We start from the raw sequence: 12208 nt of genomic DNA on the forward strand, positions 1-12208 counted from the left end.
TACCGAACAATCAGTTTAATAAGCCACAGCTGCAAAATACTAACACGAATTCTTTACAGACGAATGGAAAAACTAGTAGAAGCCGACCTCGGGGAAGATCAGTTTGGATTCCGTAGAAATGTTGGAACACGTGAGGCAATACTGACCTTACGACTTATCTTAGAAGAAAGATTAAGGAAAGGCAAACCTACGTTTCTAGCATTTGTAGACTTAGAGAAAGCTTTTGACAATGTTGACTGGAATACTCTCTTTCAAATTCTGAAGGTGGCAGGGGTAAAATACAGGGAGCGAAAGGCTATTTACAATTTGTACAGAAACCAGATGGCAGTTATAAGAGTCGAGGGACATGAAAGGGAAGCAGTGGTTGGGAAGGGAGTAAGACAGGGTTGTAGCCTCTCCCCGATGTTATTCAATCTGTATATTGAGCAAGCAGTAAAGGAAACAAAAGAAAAATTCGGAGTAGGTATTAAAATCCATGGAGAAGAAATAAAAACGTTGAGGTTCGCCGATGACATTGTAATTCTATCGGAGACAGCAAAGGACTTGGAAGAGCAGTTGAACGGAATGGATGGTGTCTTGAAGGGAGGATATAAGATGAACATCAACAAAAGCAAAACGAGGGTAATGGAATGTAGTCGAATTAAGTTGGGTGATGTTGAAGGTATTAGATTAGGAAATGAGACACTTAAAGTAGTAAATGAGTTTTGCTATTTGGGGAGCAAAATAACTGATGATGGTCGAAGTAGAGAGGATATAAAATGTAGACTGGCAATGGCAAGGAAAGCGTTTCTGAAGAAGAGAAATTTGTTAACATCGAGTATAGATTTAAGCGTCAGGAAGTCATTTCTGAAAGTATTTGTATGGAGTGTAGCCATGTATGGAAGTGAAACATGGACGGTAAATAGTTTGGACAAGAAGAGAATAGAAGCTTTCGAAATGTGGTGCTACAGAAGAATGCTGAAGATTAGATTGGTAGATCACATAACTAATGAGGAAGTATTGAATAGGATTGGGGAGAAGAGAAGTTTGTGGCACAACTTGACCAGAAAAAGGGATCGGTTGGTAGGACATGTTCTGAGGCATCAAGGGATCACCAATTTAGTATTGGAGGGCAGCGTGGAGGGTAAAAATCGTAGGGGGAGACCAAGAGATGAATACACTAAGCAGATTCAGAAGGATGTAGGTTGCAGTAGGTACTGGGAGATGAAGAAGCTTGCACAGGATAGAGTAGCATGGAGAGCTGCATCAAACCAGTCGCAGGACTGAAGACCACAACAACAACAACAATGATGAATTACACTGCTGTTTGTGGAAATTGCAAAGCCAAGAAGGAAACGCATGAATACCACAGGTCAGGTACATGACAAGTGACAAATGATTACCTTTTCAAATCTACAGGGTGAAAAGTATTTAAACCGACAAACTCTGGGAGGTTGTAGGAGACCTCAGAACAAATATTTTTCCCTAATGTCATTTTTTCCTATGAGAAGTATTTAAAGCGGTGGATGAAGATTTCTCTGGCGGCAAATTAATTAAACCAACACTTTTCCATTTTTTATGACCAAGAGACAACACATTAACACAACCCAATTTCAATTACTGTAGATTTTCAAAAATGCCTCCATTGACACATAAACAAATGTTACACCGTCGGATCATGTTCTGTCTGACACAGGCAAAAACCCCAGGAGTATCCTGAATTGTTCCTGCTGCTGCTACTATCCGAGCAACCAGATCCTGTCCTGATTAAACAGGAGTTGCGTAAACAAGTTTGCGCATCTCTCCCCACACAAAAAAGTTCAGAGGGGACATATCTCGGGATCGAGCAGGCCATGGAACAGGACTACCTCCGCCAATCCACGTATCTGGGAACTGTCGGTACAGGAATCGACGCACACGACGACTGAAATGTGCCGGCGCCCCGTCATGTTGGAACCAGATGCGTTGACTTGTAGGGAACGGGACATCTTCCAGCAATTCTGGCAATGCTCTGGCGAGAAGATTGTAGTAGTGCCTGCCATTTAATAGCCTAGGTTGCGGGATACGGCCCAGTTAAACAGTCCCCAACAACACCGACCCACACATTAACCAAGAACCGCACTTGATGAGCGCTAGTAACTATGGCATGTGGGTTATCCCCACTCCAAACATGAGAATTGTGCATGTTGAAGACTCCGATAATCAACTGGATCCAGGTTATGGACACGCAGTAAGTGAAATGGACGTAATAATTGCCCTCGAAGGACTGTTCTTATATTCGTATGATCGCCCCCATGTTACGTGCAAATGCACGAGTGCTGATTGAGGGATCCCGCTCCACATGCTGCAAGACAGCTCCCTCAAATTGCAGCGTTCTTACCGTCCGACGGCGTCCCTGTCCAGGTAATCTGCTACATGACCCGGTCTCACGCAGACGTTGGTACACAGCAGCAAAGGTCGTATGATGCGGGATACGGCGATCAGGATATTGTTGTTGATAAACCTGCTGTGCAACTCGTCCGTTGTGGTGCGCTACGTAGTATGTACCAACCATATCATTGTACTCACTCCAGGTGTATCGCTCCATTAGTAATCAGAGACAATGCACTACTACACTTGTGGACAGCAGTTGCCTACAACTGAAGAGCGCAATACGCCCTCTAACAACTGAAGAGCGTAATACGGCCTCCACCGGTTTAAATAATCCTCATACGAAAAAATGACATTAGGGAAAAATATTTGTTGTGATGTCCCCTACAACCTCCCACAGTTTGTCGGTTTAAATACTTTTCACCGTGTATACATGTCATTTAAGCCCTACTATTCAGTATGTCGTGTGGCCACCATGTGCCGCAATTACAACTGCTATACGACATGGCATTGAATCAATAAGGTTCTGAATATGTTCCTGACGGATTTCCCTCCATGCAGTTTGTATCCGAGCCCACAAGTCCGTGACACCAGTTACTGGAGGACCGTGACGCACCAGGTGCCGTCCAGCCATATCCCAGACATGTTTGATGGGCGACATACCTGGCGACCGTGGAGGCCAGGGAAGCAATGGTACCCGTCGCTCTTCGAAGAAGGCCTATACATTCCTCGCAATATGTGTCTGGGCATTGTCCTGTTGGAATGTGGCTTGTGGAGATGCCTGAAGCAGGGGGAGTACCTCAGGTTCCACAACCTCCGTTAAGTACCGGTTGCTGTTCAAAGTGCCCGCAATACCTACGAGATGAGATCGGATGTCGTAACCAATGGCGCCCCAAACCATCACGCCTGATGTTTGTCCGCTATGCGGCTCCACAATGCAACCCTCCAGGTTGCGCTCGCCACGGTACCGCTGGTCACGTATGCGGCCATCACTACAGGACACGTTGATGCGGGACTCACCCGAAAAGATCATTTGTTGTCACTCAGCACCCCAGTGACGGTGTTCACGTACCAATTGTAGTCGGAGGATCTTGTGATTTCTGGACAATGGAAGCTGACGTAACGGCATACGTGCAACCAGTCCACCCCTCAGCAGACGACGACAAACCTGCACACAAGTTCACATTTGTTGCAGAGCTCGAGTGACGAGCGAACACTGTGGACGACGCTGTACGGTCCGTAATGGTCATGCGGACAAGATGACGGTCGTCCTGTGCTGTGGTCATGTTCCGTGGTCCAGTTCCCGCTCTTCGCTGCATACGACCTTCCTCTGACCACTGCTTCCACACACACACATCACTGTCGTAGCAGCATACACTGTGCGAGCCGAAATGTCACGGTATGACAACCCCGTTTCCCGGAGACCGATCTTCTGTCCCATTCGGTCTCGCTCACATGCCAATATGTCTCCCTTTTAAACCGACGAGGCATACTGGAACTCACAGTATTGTTTCCACCTTCTGTGACAGCTCTGCACCGACTACGCTAGGCGTAACACCGACCCTATGGGACCGACACGAGAGGGCTCTGTTCGGCCTACGTATACACCAACTCGCTGAAAAACTTATCAGGTATTGTTTGCACACCCGGCGCTATTCGGGTAATTCCTTCTCGGTGTTGCACTCTTCACAAACGGCAGTGTATAAAGTTTGTAGAAAGCGTTGTCTGTTACTAACGTATTTCTTTACTGTAATACCGTTACAGTTGCGTTTTATTAAACTGGTGACTAATTTCGAATTATCGAGTTCAGTTTCAAGTAAGGCCTATTAAAGGTGCAGTAATAGTGCTTGGTTAGACGACAGTCAGTTCACATATAGGTAATACACAGACAATGCACAGTCACGTGGAAGCCATAGTACTTCTGTAATGTAGAAATATTCATGAAGTGCAGTTGAACTACAATAAGTCTAGTCTAGTTCAACTGCACTTCATGAGCACGTCTACACAGCGAAAGTGGTCTGACTGTGTGTCGTGTGTGTATTACCTACATGTCAACTGATTGTCACCTATTAGTGTAGACCTGGCTTGAAAATGAACTTGGTAGTTCGAATCTTGTCGCCAGTTTAATAAAACACAACTGTGACGAAATTACAATAAGGAATTTGTTATCCATGTTACCATTCCTGTCTTCATGTTGGAAATATCCATTAACATATTTCATAATATTGCTTGACAGCTTGACTTTATCTCCATTATTGTTCGTATACAAATTTTATCTAATTTCCCCAAACTTCGTGCCTAATTATAATGAAGCAGTCTTATTTGTTTATTTATTTCAAAGCAGATCTGTAGGCATCCCTTATCTTAAGTTGAAACAAATGAGCCCTAGGTCACAATTTTTAGTCTTATTAACCAGGTTTCAACACTTCTAAGAGTGCCTTCATCAGAATTTTTTTTTAATTTTGTGACTGAATCCCTTCTGGCCTGCTATTTATTTTATACATGACATGTAAGTGCTGTCTCTTTCTTGTCTTGTAAGTCAGTACTTACACTTTTATATAAAAATTTTTCTTTTCCCATAAATTTGTAATTATGTTGTAGGCCACTTTAAAAATTTAAATTCTGATGAAGGCACTCTTAGAAATGTTGAAATCTGGTTAATAAGACCAAAAATTGTGACCGAAGGCTCATTTGTTTCAACTTAATTTATGATGAACGGTCACTGAATCAAGCAGCCATGTTTAAAACTTTCCATCCTTTATCTACTGTTTCTTAAGAATTTATATTTGTCTTGGGACAGCTCTGCGCTTTGTAGCAGAATTACCAAATTCTGACAAACAGAACTGGTCAGTTAGTAGCGAATGTTTGGCACTGATTAAGAACAATGGGGGGTAGAATTAAAGTCCTGCTCCCTAATGTGCCCTCTGTTCTGTAATGAGTAGTCAAACAATTGACATGTCTCTAATGATATGAATGCCGAGGGTGACTTAAGACGTAACGTTTGTTGTACGCAATAAAGATCACGTGGCCGTGTGATGGTGTCACGGTATAAAATAAAAATCATCACGATATAAAATAAACCCACTGTAGCAGACAGTCTTTCGTAGGATGACAACTTGTGGCGTGTTATTGCAGCTGAATGTATGTTAATCTTGTTAATCTGTTGCTGATGGGTCCCTGTGCCCTCAGATACAACTGGACTCACTTGGTATTCCGTGTGTTGTAGTATGATAGGTCCTAGAGGATGGACATAAGGTTCTTTATTGCTGGTACTGCTAGATTTCCATTTCTGTTGATCACTAACGAGAGACTGCCAGGATACCCTTTCATATGACAGCAAGAAGGGCAAGTACCCAGTAGTGCTTAGTACGAATACAAGGCATGTAAAACACTACACAGAAACCCCAAGTGAAGATCGCTACAACAATAACAGAAACATCGCCCCGAATGTAACGTTATGTTGTACACCGTAAGAAGATACCATATCGAACAGTATTTTATTGAAACTGACTCGAGCCTTAAATTTCTATGCTCATACGTTCACGCCAAAAACTCAATCTACCAAGCCATTAAAGGAGTTTAATGTCCATGGCTGCCAAATACACATAATTAGGTTTCACGTATCTACGAGCGTTCCTTCAGACGAGAGGTGGATCACACAGTGCGATTCCAAGGTGTTGTATGTGGAAAAGAGTAATGGTATCACAAGGCAAAGCTGCTATCAATCTGATGGTTTGTTTAAAGACCACGGCGCTTTGCAAAGTAGAGTCCTGTTGGAGGTGGCCTGCCCTTCCCTGACTCACCAAGCAAGATACAGGAGAATCTATAGTTTAACGTGGACGCCAGACAAGTGTGCATCAAGATACTTTTCACATCAAACAATATCGTCAGGGTTGAACGAAGTGGTAAGCGACAGACAAAACTATTAGGACTGATGGAGGATTTGATCCCACACCTCTCAGTTTGTAGACTGACACTTAAGCTCTCAGCCACCCTGCCATAAATGACCCTTACTTCGCGTATTACAATCGGGGAAAACTTGATTCGTATTGGAGAACGCTTTCACTCAAATATCCGTCCACGTATTTCGAGTCAGATTTCTGGGATATTCTTAAATTCAGCTCCAATTCCGTCTGTCTTCCCAGACATCATCCCGACGATATCCCCTCAGCTCCACAACCTATCCTAGAAACGTTTTTCCTGCTGGATTTTGTCTCAGGATCTTCAGCTGAAAATTGTTTAATGATTTTTCTGACCTTTCGGAAGAACGACTGGATGGCAGTTTCAGAGATTGTGGTGGACTGAAGATAAATCTTTGATAATGCCAACCAATCGTGTGTTCGAAACAAACGTGGACCGAAAATTTCGAGCAAAAATTGCTGGTACGTCAACAATTACGCTCGAAAGCCTCAGCAGTTGTGCATTTCTACAGAGGGTTGTCTATGCATGTTGTCAGCACTAACTTTCTCTCATATACAATCATGTTAAAAAAAAAAAGGAAAAGAGAAAGAAAAAGCAGATCTTAAACTACTAGAGACAGGAATTTCCTATTCACAGAATATGTAGCATACATTAGTATGTTCTGCACAAATGATTAGCATTAGAACCATGTCGGCCCGCGGGTTCAAGGTCAACATTGATGTCGGCCAACACCAGTTACTGGTAAAATGTGTCAGATGCTCTCGTTGACGCTATAAACCAAGGGTAGTGGATCAGTGTGACTTGAGCAGACGTGCAGGGTGCCTCGCAGACGTATGCGTGATCCGTACTATCAAATCAGTGGGTTTGAAAGAGGGCTCATTATTGGCATGAGAGAATGTGATGCATCCATCCGGGAAATTGATGCTCGTGAGGGACGAAGTGTTTCGGCAATGCAACGGGTGTGTGCAACATGGTTCACGAAAGGCCGTAGAACACGACGATATGGATCAGAAACTACCTGGCAGATTAAAACTGTGGGCCGGACAGAGACTCGAACTCGAGACCTTTGCCTTTCGCACGCAAGTGCTATACCATCTGAGCTACCCAAGCACGACTCACGACCCGTCGTCACAGCTTCAGTTCTGTCAGTACCTCGTCTCCCACCTTCCAGACTTCGCAGAAGCTCTCCTGCGAACCTTGCAGTTTCATATCAGCACACACTCCGCTGCAGAGTGAAAATCGCATTCTGGAAACATCCCCCAGGCTGTGGCTAAGCCATGTCTCCGCAATATCCTTTCTTCCAGAAGTGCTAGTTCTGCAAGGTTTGCAGAAGACGTTATGCGAAGTTTGGGAGGTAGGAGACGAGGTACTGGCGGAATTGAAGCTGTTAGGACAGGTCGTGAGTCGTGCTTGGGTAGCTCAGATGGTAGAGCACTTGCCCGCGAAAGGCAAAGATCCCGAGTTCGAGTCTCGGTCCGGAACACTGTTTTAATCTACCAGGAAGTTTCATATCAGCGTACACTCCGCTGCAGAGTGAAAATCTCATTCTGAATATGGATCAAGTAGTACCACACAGACCACTCCCCGAGAAAATCTACACCTCATCCGAATGGGACTGCAGGAAAAATCTGCGTCTTCCTCGCTTCCTCGGCTCCAGCGCAACAGTGGAACAGTGCAGATCTTACACTATCTGGGGTGAGAGTTGTTATTACGGCATGTGTTACTTCCGCGTCGTCCACTTCTCCGCCTAACTTTCACGAATGTACAGAAACATGGTAGACGGCAATCGTGTATGGAACGACATCACTGGGGACAAGAATGGCGTCAGATAGTGTTTTAGGACGAATCCAGGTTCTGTTTGTTTGAGAATGGTGGCTGCGTTTTGGTTCGCCACAGACAGGGGAGGCGGCATCACAGTGACTGCATTCGCAAAAGACGTACAGTACCGACTCAAGGTCATGGTGTGGGGTAATATTGAGTACAACCAAACATCACAATTTGTGAGTATCCAGGGCACTGCGAGCAGTGTGGCCTACGTGAATGTCATCCTGGACCAATAGCACAACGCCTCATATGCCATTTTTCAGCAAAACAATGCACGAGCACGTTTTGCTTCAGGAACACGTGCCTTCTTGGTGTCACCGGATGTCAGCCCTTTGCCTTGGCCTGCCAGATCACAAGTCTTGTCACCAATCGAAAATGTGTGGGATATGGTGAAACAACAGCTGCAGTGCTGTGACCTAATGCCAACCACCACAAATGAACTGCGGTACCTCGTGAATGCAGCATGGGTGGCTACACCACAGGACGCCATTCGCGCATTGTATACATCGATGCTAACACGCACGGAACAAGTTATCAGGGCCCATGGCAGACCTTGTGCCTACTAGGCAACAGGACACATCTGACCGAGGTAACTAAAATGCTGATAATTTCTGCAGAACAAGTTAATGTACATGTCCTGTGGATATGAACGTCGTATCTCTAATCGTTCAAGGTGTTTGGTTTTTTTCTGAACATAGGTCTACATTCTGTATGTGAATTCGTCGACCTACAGCAGTTGTATTATTGCTGCTTCATAAAATCTACCGATGTGTCCCCGCTGCTGCTCACATCGGTATTTCTCTGTTCCCCTTGCGGATTCATTAAGAGAACTCCACAAAAGACGCGCCCGGCCTTCCCTCCCGCAACACGAGGAGGGGCCACAGAGCTAGCGGTGTGCCGGAGTGGCAGGAGCGCTCCCGAAGGGCCCCTGTCGCCATTACGCCTGACGAGTGATGGAGGCGCCGCTCAATGCGAAACAGATGACGGCCCAGACTTGGCGCCCCTGGTGCGCGTTCCAGCAGTATTTAGGGGGCCAAGGGAGGTAGGGGAGGAGCTTTCCCAGCCCTCGTGGAGTGATATTTATTTTCAGTTTCAAGAGACCTTGTGGTCCGTAAGGAAGCTGGAAGTTCCCTGCAGAACTCATCAAACATAATGAGAAGAGAGCTCTTATAGTAATTTTCCAATAGAGTTATTGCACAATATTTGTTTTACATCGTCAATAGCTGTCCTATCAACTGATGGTTTGGTTACTATGCCAATTAATATACACTACTGGCCATTAAAATTGCTACACCACGAAGAAGACGTGCTACAGACGCGAAATTTAACCGACAGGAAGAAAAGGTTGTGAAATGCAAATGATTAGCTTTTCAGAGCATTCACACAAGGTTGGCGTCGGAAGCGATTCTAAAACATGCTGAAATGAGGAAAGTTTCAAACCGATTTCTCATACACAAACAGCAGTTGACCGGCGTTGCCTGGTGAAACGTTATTGTGATGCCTCGTGTAAGGAGGAGAAATGCGTACCATCACGTTCCCGACTTTGATAAAGGTCGGATTGTAGCCTATCGCGATTGCGGTTTATCGTATCGCATTGGTGCTCGCGTTGGTCGAGATACAATAACTGTTGGCAGAATATGGAATCGGTGGGTTCAGGAGGGTAATACGGAAAGCCGTGCTGGATCCCAACGGCCTCGTATCACTAGCAGTCGAGATGACAGGCATCTTGTCCGCGTGTCTGTAACGGATCGTGCAGCCACGTCTCGATCCCTGAGTCAACAGATGGGGACGTTTGCAAGACAAGAACCATCTGCATGAACAGTTCGACGACGTTTGCAGCAGCATGGACTATCAGCTCGGAGACCATGGCTGCGGTTACCCTTGACGCTGCATCACAGACAGGAGCGCCTGCGATGGTGTACTCAACGACTAACCTAAGTGCACGAACGGCAAAACGTCATTTTTTCGGATGAATACAGGTTCTGTTTACAACATCATGATAGTCGCATCCGTGTTTGGCGACATCGCGGTGAACGCACATAGTAAGCATTTATTCGTCATCGCCATTCTGGCGTATCACCCGGCGTGATGGTATGGGGTGCCATTGGTTACACGTCTCGATCACCTCTTGTTTGCACTGACGGCACTTTGAACAGTGGGCGTTACATTTCATATTTGTTACGACCCGTGGCTATACCCTTCATTCGATCCCTGCGAAACCCTACATCTCAGCAGGATAATGCACAACCGCATGTTGCTGTCCTGGCCAGCACATTCTCAAGATCTCTCACCAACTGAAAACGTCTGTTCAATGGTGGCCGAGCAACTGGCTCATCACAATATGCTAGTCGCTACTCTTGATGAAATGTGGTATCGTGTTGAAGCTAATGGGCAGCTGTACCTGTACACGCCATCCAAGCTCTGTTTGACTCAGTACCCAGGCGTATCAAGGCCGTCATTAAGGCCAGAAGGTGGTTGTTCTGGGTACTGATTTCTAAGGATCTATGCACTCAAATTGCGTGAAACTGTAATCACATGTCAGTTCTAGTATAATATACAGGGTGTCCCAGCGATCTTGTCCACACAAAATATCTCTGGAACAATAACAGCTATTGGAAAACGACTTTCACCGGTATCAATGTAGGGCTGGGGCCCATGAATGTACATATTTGGAAACATTCTAAAACGAAAGCATATGTGCTTTTTTAACACAAACTTATGTTTTTTTTTAAATGGACCTCCTATATTTTTTCTTCAGCAATCCATAGCATGATAAAGCACATACATAATGGCGTTGATTGCATCGCATATTCCCATTACATCCCGAGATATTAAGACGCGAAGTTGACGCTTGAAACACCCGACATGCGCTGCTAGCGCACGTCCTGAGGCTCAGGCGTGAACCCCATGCTGCCCGTAATCGCGATGTGATTGACATGCGTAATCACACTTGCATACTTACCAAGAGGTCCGAAACGAATAATACGGTCTGCTGCCATCCTGCATTAACGTCATACATTCCAGCAGGTATTTATCCCATAGGCTAGGGGTGATGCGGTTCTGTAACATATCTGTGTACCGCAACGTTAGTCACAAAGTTAACTTCGCTTATCGTTAATCCGTTACTAAAAAGGTAATACCGTTCAACGTTAAAAATTTACTTTACTGTAGATCTAGCGCAAGTGACAGTTAACCATTCACTCGTAATAGTAAAATTCATGTTGATGGTTTTAGTGACACGAGCAAGTAGACTAAAATTTTTACCGTTGTTTAGGTAAAAATGTTTTGATTTGGGAAGTTCAGGTAGGACATAGAAGATGAATGTAAACATGTTTAACCACTTAGTTTTATTATCACATAATTATCAATGTTATGTTTATCTAATGCGTTAAATGACAAATTGTTGCAAACAAATGTTTCTTAACATCACTGGGTAAAATGGCCCTTTGTAGAAACTTCCACTGTGATACCAGCACTACATACTAAACATAGCGTTCACATCTCATGCTCAAAGTGATGCCCATTGGCTTGCATACATAGGGTCACTCTGCGGATGAAGGATGCCCTACTTCGTGCTACTGTTTCCTCTTTGATGGCTGTACAAGCATCAATAATGCGTTGCTTCATGTCCTCTGGTGTTGTTGGTTCATGTTGGTAAACAGCATCCTTCACTGCTCCCCAAAGAAAATAATCCAGCGGTGTAAGGTCCGGAGATCGGGCAGGCCACCTAACTGGGCCACCTCGTCCAATCCACCTACCAGGGAACTTACGGTTCAGAAGTCGTCGTGCTCGTAAGGCGTTATGTGCAAGGCATCCGTCATGCTGATACCATATGACCATTCTCCGGTTCAGAGGTACGGTGTCCAAGAGAACAGGAAGATTGTGTCGTATAAATCTGGAGTATTGTCTGCCATTTTGGATGCCATTTATAAAGAAAGGTCCGATAATGGTATCTCCAATAATCGCACACCAAACATTAACTTTCCACGGACGTTGATGCTCTACCTGACAGAGCCATTTTGGATTGTCTGCGGACCAGTAATGCATATTCCTCATATTGACAATTCCTTTGTTGGAGAATGATGCCTCGTCGGTAAAGAGAACATCTGCAAAA

The sequence above is a fragment of the Schistocerca cancellata genome, chromosome 6 (assembly GCF_023864275.1).
Source record: "Schistocerca cancellata isolate TAMUIC-IGC-003103 chromosome 6, iqSchCanc2.1, whole genome shotgun sequence".
Classification (NCBI taxonomy): Eukaryota; Metazoa; Arthropoda; class Insecta; order Orthoptera; family Acrididae; genus Schistocerca; species Schistocerca cancellata.